This window comes from Zalophus californianus, chromosome 5 (assembly GCF_009762305.2).
Source record: "Zalophus californianus isolate mZalCal1 chromosome 5, mZalCal1.pri.v2, whole genome shotgun sequence".
NCBI classification, from domain to species: Eukaryota; Metazoa; Chordata; class Mammalia; order Carnivora; family Otariidae; genus Zalophus; species Zalophus californianus.
This window is the reverse complement of record NC_045599.1, coordinates 145,723,800-145,734,425: the sequence shown is the minus strand read 5'-3', so window position 1 is coordinate 145,734,425 and position 10,626 is coordinate 145,723,800. Positions and strand designations below refer to the sequence as shown.

At 43.9% G+C, this 10,626-nt stretch overlaps 1 long non-coding RNA gene across 1 annotated transcript in view; it reads left to right on the top strand.

Annotated features, from left to right (window-relative positions):
* The first annotated feature begins 3,911 nt into the window (after window positions 1-3,911).
* LOC113929019 overlaps window positions 3,912-10,626 on the top strand; it is an 89,475-nt gene continuing 82,760 nt past the window's right edge. The window contains exons 1-2 of the long non-coding RNA XR_003522064.1: window positions 3,912-4,075; window positions 8,902-8,988. This is a non-coding gene — a long non-coding RNA (uncharacterized LOC113929019). The remainder of the gene's footprint in view (window positions 4,076-8,901; window positions 8,989-10,626) is intronic.

Here is a 10,626-nt window from a genome sequence, read left to right as displayed (position 1 = left end):
GCTTATCCCCCAGTTCTGATACCTTCTAGAAAGCCTCTCCTAATCATGCCGGCCCCTATTGATCTTTCTCTCCTCTGAACTCTACAGCTGCTATTATTTCTGAATCACTGGTTCTGGCCTTTGGTATCATTACTGGATATTTCAAACATGTTTGTCTTGTCTCTCAAACTGGAAGCCCAGCTCTGCAGGAGGTCAAAGCCCCTCTATTACTCAAACCATAGCTCGATACATATTTCATCCTAGATGGAGGGAAGCACGGACACGGAGGACACCTAATGCAGGGCAGCTGGGAGCCCCCTGCCTGGGGATGCCCAGAAGCTGAAGGGCAGCTGCTTTCTGGGGATTCTGAACACCCCCCGCCTCCCCCCCATGTTGGATGCCTGGCCTTCCTGGGCTTCTCATTTTGGTGTCAGCTGATTGAGAACTGCCCCAGACCCTCGCTCCCTGCTCCCAAATGCTTGAATCAGAAAGACATCTATTCTCACACGGGGCCAAGTGGGGCATAATTAAGGGTGAGAGGGCGACTTGGTTCGGAGTCAGAACTCCTTTTAAGGTTTTAGCAATGCTGACATGCTGCTTCCATCTTAGAGCAAGCCTGCGACCAGGGAAGCCATCAGCACACGGGGGCCGAGCCCACACCACACCCTCAAGCCTCGTAGTCTCGGGAGTCAAACCCGCGCACCTGCTGGCCGGGCCGTCCTTTCAGAAGCCGTTAAACAGGATCGCTGGGACGTGCGTCCAATGTCATGTCATGATTAACCGTGTGGGCAGGCAAAGCTGGTGAGTGCGGGTAAAGTGAGACAAATATGCAAAGACATCCTGGTTGTGGGGGATTTGTGTCACTTGCTCCTGGCAGATGTGTTTAGATTTTTATCCCTGGGTCTTGACAGTTGTTCTCCACTTAACTTCCCCGAGGTTTCTTGGTGGAATGGAAGGGGCCATCTACCCGTAGTCGAGGTTCCCTTTTTAAAAACATTTTCCGAGACTTGAAATGTTGAGAAAAGAACTGTTGCCACCCCCGTCTCTTCTGAATTTGGTGATTTCTAGCAAGTGCGCCGTGGAAAATAAAACCCCTGGCCTGGTGTTGGGGAGCACCCGGGATCATGTGTAGTCACCCATCTGCTGAGGGCAGGTTTGCTATTTGCCACGGGAGGATTCTAGGGAACTCTCTTCCCTCCTGGATCTCTCTTAGGTGGCAAACAGAGACAAACGCAGTTAAGTTACTTGGCGTAGCACATTCCTCAGGACTCAACAGTCTGAACTTAAACTCTCCCCAGGGTTCTCTGAGGACAGGAGGATCCCAGGCTGTGCATGGCTTTCCCATCTGTCCAGATGGAGCATGTCACCCATGGGACGGGTTGGCCAAGAGGTGGTATCAGAACATGAACAGGAAAAGTGGGCCCTCAGAGGAGGCTGCCTTCCCCTAAAAGCGGGAGAAAGGGAGGTACTATGTCCTGGTTCCTCACTCAGGCCCAAGACTGAGGTTTCTTCCTGGTCCTGGCTCGGAGCCCAAGTCCCATCCCCGGCTACAGGCACCATGCGTCCCCAAGAGTGTAGATAAACTAACAGAATGTGAACTCCCCCAAAGAGTGCAGATGTGCTAACAGAGCGTGTTAGGGGTGATTTTGAGACAGATCCGGTTACTTAGGATCTTTTGTTATAAAGCAAGCATGAGGCTCCTGATAACTACCCCCATTGAGAAGGGAAGGTCGGATGGTGGGGGGGGGGTCCCTCAGTAACTTCCCCTGGGGGTGGAGAAGCCAGGTAGCTCTCAGCAGCCATTCCCATGTGGATGGAGGGCGTCACCTCCCTGAAAGCCACGCCGTGTTAGCCTGGTGATGAGGCAGAGCCTGGTGATGAGGCAGAGCCCCGTGTGTCACTGCAGCCCTTACACCCACAGGGCTAGAGCTAGCTTGAGATGGGCGGAGGCCAAGGGCAGGGTATTCATAAGGTTTTTACAGTTAGTTCAAGGTAGGTCTTCCAATGCCAGAAAGGGAGATGCTGATTGGCAAAATTTGTGATATCAGGATTTGGGCACGGTGGGCACAGTGAAAGAGGAGTTTTGAACGAAGCTAAGAGAGTAAAGTGATGTTCGATAAGCCCGAAAAGAGTGATCTGTTTTTCTTTACTTACCTTTTTTTTTTTTTAAGATTTTATTTATTTATTTTGGGAGAGCAAGTGCAAGCTCAAGCAGGGGGAGGAGCAGAGGGGGAGGGAGAGTCCAGCAGACTCGGTGCTGAGTGTGGAGCCTGAATGGGGCTCAATACCACAAGCCTGAGATCATGACCTAAGCTGAAATCAAGAGTCAGACACTTAACTGACTGACCCACCCAGGCGCCCTGATGATCTGTTTCTCTGAGAAAATGCTTCCCACCCTGATGAGGGCTAGCTGTATAGTCTGTTGTTTGGGCATATAGATTTTCAGGAAGTTCCTGAAACAAACAAGGAAGTAAATTATAAACTGGTGTTCTTGGGCAAGAATTTCTTGGAAAAGTAAAGTCATAATGAGAGTGTGGAATGGTGAAATCGTCAGTGTACGTGGGAAGGTGTGGGCTACAGATGTTTCTAGTTCTCACACTCTTTAGTTACAACTCTAGGATCTAGGCGGAAGGAGAGGCTATTCATCTGGTTCTTAGCTACATAAGAAATATGGAGGAAAGTCATTTCTCAAATGGGATACGGTGAGGAAGGTAGTGGCCCTGTGCTGACGAAAACTATTGTTTCTCTCAGGGTGCCTTGGTGGCTCAGTTGGTTAAGAGGCCAACTCTTGATTTCCACCCAGGTCATGATCTCAGGGTCGTGAGATCAACCCTCGCATCAGGCTCTGTGCTTAGCAGGGAGTCTGCTTGTGGTTCTCTCTCTCCCTCTGCCCCTCCCCCAGCTCATGCGTGTACTCTCTCTCTCAAAACCAAATAAATAAATAAATCTTAAAAAAAAATAAAAAAAACAAAAACCCAAACTACTGTTTCTCTCAAGGAGAGGTATGGGGAACAAAGGCAAGAAAAGAAATTTCTTGGATATCCACCACGTGACAGGTACTCTGCCCCGTCCTTTGCAATTTTTTTCTCATTTTAATTTTTACAGTAATCTCATAAAATAAATATTATTCCCTTTAATTGACTGGCAAAACTGTGACTCAAAGAAGATAAGTAGCTTGTACAGACGGGAAAGAATGGCGCCAGGGCAGGAACCTAAGTCTGTAGACATCAAAGCCTGTGCCAGGCACCATGCTGCCACTAAGTGGCCGAAGAGAGCCTACAGCGGGCCACGCTCCTGCCCTGAGTCCCCAACATGGTGGTCAGCCTCCTCTTGTGCACTCCTGCGGGCCTTGAGCACTGGGCGTGGATATGTGCCTCGCTCTCTGGGGCCATTTGTCTTGCTGTTGCTTGCACTGCTCTTGAGTTGGGGTTTGCTTTTGGAAGTTCAGTTCCAGTTCTCCACAAGTCACCCTGCCTCAAACCCTTCAGAAGCTCTCCTTATCACTGGACAAAATCCAAGGTCCTTAGCATGACTTTGGAATGGTAAAAGAGCCAGACAACAGATACAGAAATAAAGGGACCGGAGTGGCATAAAGATTACTTTAAACTGAAAACATTTGGATTATAGCAGATGCAGAAAGAAATCTTATCTGAATGTCCCTTATCTGACTAAATAAGGGCTTCTGAGGAATTCAGCTGCCATCCGCCCTCCTCCTGCCTTTGAGGGAGTCTACAGTCAGGGAGGCGGCTGACCTTTAACGCTGTAATATTTCAAGAACATTGTGTAAAAGGGTCCAGGATCAGATCCTCCCGTACTTTCCCACTGAGGCAGTAAGTTCTCTTGCCCCACCCACACCCTGCTAAGTGGACCTATAAACCCTTACTCCTGGCTGTTCGTGGAGCCACTCCTTTTGAGCAACTTTTCTCCTGGTAGTCTGTCTGTTGTCAATTACTTCCCAGGCTCCTGACTACATAAGTTGATATTGGAAAATTTTCTTGCCAACAGAAGGAAATGCAAAAGCTGATGGGATATCATTACAAGGACAATATGGTTGTGCCGAGGCATAAAAATCCAAAGAACTCATTCAAGTAGCGACGTAAGTAGCTGGCAAAGCATCCTTTCCGGTACAAAACCTCATCTCTTGTTATTCTTACCCTGCGCCACCCTGGACCACTCATCACTCTGACTGCAGTTTAAACTCTGCCTTTTCTCATATTGGTTCAAACCTTTTTTTTGCCTCTAAGCGATCTCCTTCTGGAAATATTTAAAGGCTTTATCTTGAAGTCTTCTGCACCTGTGTTGCCTTCTGCCAGACAGAATTAAACCCTCTTGTCTCTGTTCCCTTAGCCAGGGAACAATTGCCTCACCTTTGTGTCTTTATCCATCACCATCCATCCAACTAACAACCTCTCCTTTCCTTCAGGCATCCATTGGCCCATCCATTTACTTCTTTTCCATTCACTCATGCATCTCTTCATCCACCTTCCATCCGTACGTGGAAGAAATAATTTCTTTAAAATGTTATCCGTGTCTAACCCGGATTTGATCTTTATATGGATCAGATTGATTTCATTTGTTCCAGGGCCATTGAGTAGAGAACCAATTCCAGAAAACACCTCAAAAGTGTAGCTCTTGATCCCATTTTGAATTTTATGTTGGATTGGTGGAACCCTCCTCAGTACCAGCTCTGGTTACTTGCCCTCTTGACCAAGGGGGAGAAAAGAGGGAAATGTTCAGTCTGAATTTTGGATTAAGAATCCAAGAATCCTGGGTCCTGCTTCTCTTGACCTAGAGGAAACTCAGAATATATGCAGTGGACCCCAGTACCAAGAGAATGAAGTGATCAGTTACATCCACTGATTTGAGCTTTAGGATGGTTGTGAATGTAGAGAATCATGTATGTTTCACAATCATGTGTGTTTCACCATGTATTTAATTACCCTTTTTTTTTTTTTTGTAGTCTCAAGAGAAAATGGCCTCTGGTAAGATGAAATGAGAACAAAAACTTTAGAAAGTGACAGCAAGCAGACACAGGAAAAAAAAAAAAAACCCCAAGTTTGGACATTTTTAACTCACCGTTCTTCTTTAGATGTGTTCCATTGCAGAGATAAAAAGAGCATGACATAGTTTTTGACTCTGCTCTAAAATCTTCTTTATAGGAAGGGGCTCCCACTCTATCTCAAAAGGTGACACGTTAATGACCATGCTCCTCGTAAAACATTCACCAGCTCCTGTTAACACTTGTCAAACCAGAAAGGTCTGCCCTCAAAATAGAACTAAAATTTCTCCCCCCACCACCCCCCGCCATTTCCAAGCTCCCTGTGGGAATTGGATGTTGCTGGTTATTTTGAATTAAAGGCCCCATTTTCATAGCAACAATTTCAGCCTATATTAACAGATATCAACGTTTCTCTAAGAGGCAGATATTTTTATTTGTTGAGGAATCAGAGTCTTCTCTGGCTCTGGCACCCATTACTTACAAGTCTGTGAATGGAGTGATCTACAGCTCATTCTCCTTCCTCAACTGAGGTTGACTGTCTCACTATTTTGTTCATTACATGTGAAGTGGAAGAAATGCACACTTCATTTTCTTTGTGGCCACTACCTTATTTTCCCTCTTTTGGTCTGAAGAGAACCAATAAACTTTCTATCTTCAAATTTTCAGGGGAGTGCTTTCCATCTAGCTGATTCTCAAATGCTTTTAAATGGAAAAAAAGAACTGAAAACAGGCTGCTGTTTGGGTGATTTGCAAGCTCTTTGAAATTACTGTTTTTCTGCTTCACAGACTCAGTGATTGACAGTGCCTTACCCCAGATAGACAACTAGTTGGCATTGGCTGGGATGGCACCGTTCAAAATTACTTGTCTTTTTTTTTTTTAAATGCCAGTTACTACTGAATGAAAACTGGAATTAATTTGTCATGGGCCAATGGTCTTGCACAGCTACAGTGTACCTGGCTGAGTTTATGGACTTTGCAAATGACATTTACTCTCTCTCTCTCTCTCTCTCTCTCTCTCTCTCTCACACCATCCCTGGTCTCTCTGGAATTTGTTTTTCATGCTTTTGGCCCTTCCTCATATCTGGCTTATTTTGATAAGAGCAGATCAACTAGCCAACCTGGACTATGATTTGCAGATGAGGTCCAGTGTTATAGTCAGCAACTGGTACATTGCATTGGAGCCCAAGGTTGCACAGAATCCCCTCTGCTCCCTAACTGTGTCCAGGGTGAGGAGCTACTGGCCTAAGGCCACTGCAGCCCATCGTCCTTCCCTGTAGACCACGGTTTCTCAACCTCGGCACTATTGACTTTTGGCCTTGGATAATTCTTCATTGTGCGGGGTGGTGCTGTCCTGTTCATTGTAGGATGTTTAGCAGCACCCCTGGCTTTTATTCACTGCTTCCTCAGGGGGTGACAGCCCAAAATGCCTCCAGACACTGCCCAATGTCCCCTGAGGGGGAAGGGATTGTTCCCATTGAAAACCACAACTATAGATACTCTGTTACTGTGCTCCTTGAGTGGAAGGAAGTTCTCAGAGAGAGTCGGGATAAATGGCAGGGAGAAAATCAGGAAGATGGACTCTGGGGGCACTACAGTCTCTGCTGAGGACCCAGACCAGTGACTTCACTGGTTGCCAGCCCTGGCTGCATGTTAAAATCACCCGGAGAGCTTTATAAAATACACACCCTCTGAGCCCAGCCCCAAGATCCTGAATTAATTTGCTTGAGGATGTGTCCTGCATCCGGGTGTTTTTTTCTTAAGCTCCTGAGATGACTAACATGTAGATGTGGTTCAGAACCCAAGATGAAGAGCACAGACAGAGGCCCACTGTGAGGGGGGGCTCAGCTCTGCAGCCAGCTATTTTGGCTTTAAATTTTGCCTCACCCAAAACCTGGACTCTGTAAGCAGTGCTACTGAGGCGACCACTTCACCTTCCTTGATAAATATGCCACTGCCACCACAGTGAGAGACCGAGCCCCACACGTGGCTCCCACACCTGCCCCCTTCCCTTCACTCCTCCTTGCCCTGCTCAGGAATCTCTCTTCTGCTTAGACAAATGTACACGCACTTACCTGCCTGCGAAGAAAGTGAAGGAGACCCTCTGAGGAATACAGAAGAAGCCCATTTATGATTGTATTGGGGCCTGCTTTTCTCACTGGTTGAACATTTTTATGATTAATTGAAAGAGGTCCCTAAGTGGGAATGAAATTGGTAAAGCTCAGGGTCACAGTTTTGAGAACTAAAAGATACTTGTTGAGAAAAATTCAAGAGAAAAAAGAAAGAAAGAAAGTCACAGGATAAAGAATGAACTAAATGGAAAAGGGATGGGGAGGAGGAGGACCTAATATAATGAATTGAAGGTATGTGATTCTGTGGGACATTTCAAGAAAACTTAGACTAGAAGAGGAGGCAGAGAGACACCAACCAGGGCTTCCAGGCAAGCTGAAGTAGACACCTGGTTCCTATGAGGTTGAAAGACATGAAGCTGACTCAGTTTGGGCCAGAAGCCAAGTGAGGATTACTGAGTGAGAAAGAGGGAAGGTCACCTCTTCCAGATGTCCCTAGGAAGGCAAAGGCAATCACTTGACTAGACCTAGAGGATAGACTAAGGTTGGCTAGTGAACAAACACTTGAATCTGTGAAGAAGGATGTTATCATTAGAGGTAGGGGACAATTGGAATCTCCTGGAAGGAAATTTTAGTGCCTTAAACTTGCTAAAGGAGAGGGACTGAATGAAAGCATCATGTGTTGTGTCATCTGCATGGAACCTAGCAGGTGTTCAGATATTTCTCAGTCTGACAAGCTGAATATATTAGATGAATTAGATTACTGGGTCATATGAAGTGTAAATCTTCAAGTTCTGATGTACTTTATGACTAGACCTAGAGAATTTTAAGAAGCAGGAAACTGGAGACAATGAGGGAGACAGGCAACCAGGGATGCCATCTATGATCATAAAAATACAGAGAGTTCTAATAAGTACCCAATTAATCCCAACAAAAATAAAACAGAGAAACCAAAAACAGATGGAAAAAACACAAAGCAAATAGTAAGATGGTAGACCTGAATCCTACCATATAAAAAAGTACACTAAATGTAAATGTACTAAACATTCCAGTTAAGAGGGATAGATTGGGGGCACCTGGGTGGCTCATTCGGTTAAGTGTCTCAGTCTTGATTTTGCCTCAGGTCATGATCTTGGGGTCCTGAGATTGAGCCCCATGTCAGGCTCCATGCTCAGTAGTCTGCTTGGGGATTCTCTCTCTCCCCCTCTCTCTCCCCCTTTCCCTGATCGTGGACTCTCTCTAAAATAAATAAACAAATCTTTAAAAAAAAAAAAGAGGGATAGATAGAAGAGAGAAAGAAAAGAACAAAACTCTACCCCAAAGTGAAAAATGTGCTTTAAATGTAAAGACATAGATAGGTTGAAGTAATGGGTATTAAAAGATGCGCCATGTAAACAGCAAAAGAACACTGGGGTAACTATTAATGTCAGATAATAGACATCACAACAAAAGTATTACCAAGTTAAAGAGGGACATTTATAATGACAAAGGGTCAATTAATCAGAAATGTGTACGCCTCCAAGCATAAATGTATATGTCCAAATGACAGATCTTCAAAATAAAAATACACATTACTAGTTGAAAGCAAAAATTATATCATGGTATTGTGAGATTCATAATGTATATAAATGTAATACATATGACAACTTTAGCATACAGAGATTAATCTACCCATAAGTTTGCCAGATTCTTTGTATTTTATGTAAAGTGGTATGGCATTAACAATAAGTAAGGCTGTGAAAAGATAAAGATGTATGCTCTAAACCCTATAAAAACTACTTAAAATGTAAAGTGAAATAGTTTAAAAACCAATAAATAGATTAAAATAGAATTCTAAAAAATATTTATTTTACACAGAAATACACACATACCCCCACTCTTCACATGCCTTTTGCTTTTGGATGATGTATCTACCAACCTGTAAGAGAGGCCATCTTTCATAAGGTAAGTGCTTTCTTAGTTTTTCTAATATAAAATTAGTTCTAATATACAATTAGTTGTAATTTTGGCCAATTATTACTCATCATTAACTGTTGTTATAATACAAGTGTACTCCTTTCTGTAGCTAGTTTAGGAAATCTTCACAGTGTGGTTTGTTCTGGTTTGTGGGTTTTGTGGATCTGGGTTTTTTTGTTTTGTTTTGTTTTTTAAATTCAAATTAGTTAACATACAGTGTACTATTAGTTTCAGGGTAGAGTTTAGTGACTCACCAGTTGCATATTTTGTGGATCTGGTTTTTTCAGAGGGGTCCAGTTTTCATATCCAGGCCTTCACAGAAAATAACCCAGTCAAATTCTCCCTTTCCTGAAGATCCTCATAAAAGTTCTTGGAATTCTGAGATTTTCTGGATGAGCCCTACCAGAGAGAAATCTAAGCAACATTAATATTCCTAATATTTGTAAGGAAAAAAAGGAGTCAGATTCATTGGGGAACCAATGCTCTCTCTCACACACACAAATGATCTGATGCCATTTTGTGACCATGCCTTTGGATCTAGTGACCATTCCTATGAGCACTGCCCCAGGTACTATGAGCTTGCCATCTTGCCACTGCAGCAAGAGGGGTCACATGTTATGCTTACTCACTTTGGGTCCCTCCAGTGGACTGCTAGAATTATGGGCTCCCTGCATCCTGCATTGGTGCAGTTGGCTTCTTTAGCCTCAGTCAAGTCCCTACATCGGTCTTACTAATGTCATCTTGAAATCTTGTCAAGAGTTGTTAAAAAAAATTAGCTCTTGCCACCTAACAAATGTGCATACAATGATTGCTAAATAAATACTTGAACTGGATTTTTAAAAATCCAAACCATTAAAAAAAAAAAAACAAAAACCCTTTGTCCTGGCTTCTGGATCCTGGCAAGTATAAATGAATTCAACAAGCATTTGGATGTGTGCACTGCAAAGTATGAGGCTAGGCATGGTCTTCCTGGCCCTAAAGGATGTTATAATTCAATATGGAGTGTGCAAATGGAGATAAGAATTGACATAAAAACAACTGTTATAGTTGAATATCAAATGAAAGAAACAATTAAGAGGTGATTGGAGTAAAATGAATGAGACAGCACAAAAGATAAGGAGGAGTAAGTGAGGTGTCCCAAGAGTAGACAGCTCATGAAGATTGGACAGAATTTTAACAGAGGGAGATGGATGACGTGGAGAAAACAGCGCAATCAAAGACACAGAGGGATGAACTCAAGTGACTTAGGCTCAGTAAACAATGGGGTAACTCACAGGAAAGTGATCCAGGCTCAGTAAGCAATGGGGTAACTCATAGGAAAGTGATCCAGGATCAGTAAGCAACGGGGCTGGCTCAGTACATGGTGATAACTTTGGAGATTCGTGGGAGGTAAGGCCAGAGGGATGGGGACCATGTTCTGGAGTGGAGGGTTCTGGATACTGAGTCTGAGGATTTTTTTATTTTTCTTAACATAATTTGCTCCACTAAATAAGAAAACAGTATTTTTTTAGGCCGGACTGTGCCTTGTTTGGGGTTGGGCTTTAGGAAGATAAATATGGCACCAGTTTGTATTGGAGGAATTAGAGATGCTTAAAATGGAACTGAGGTTTTAATACCTAAGCTGGG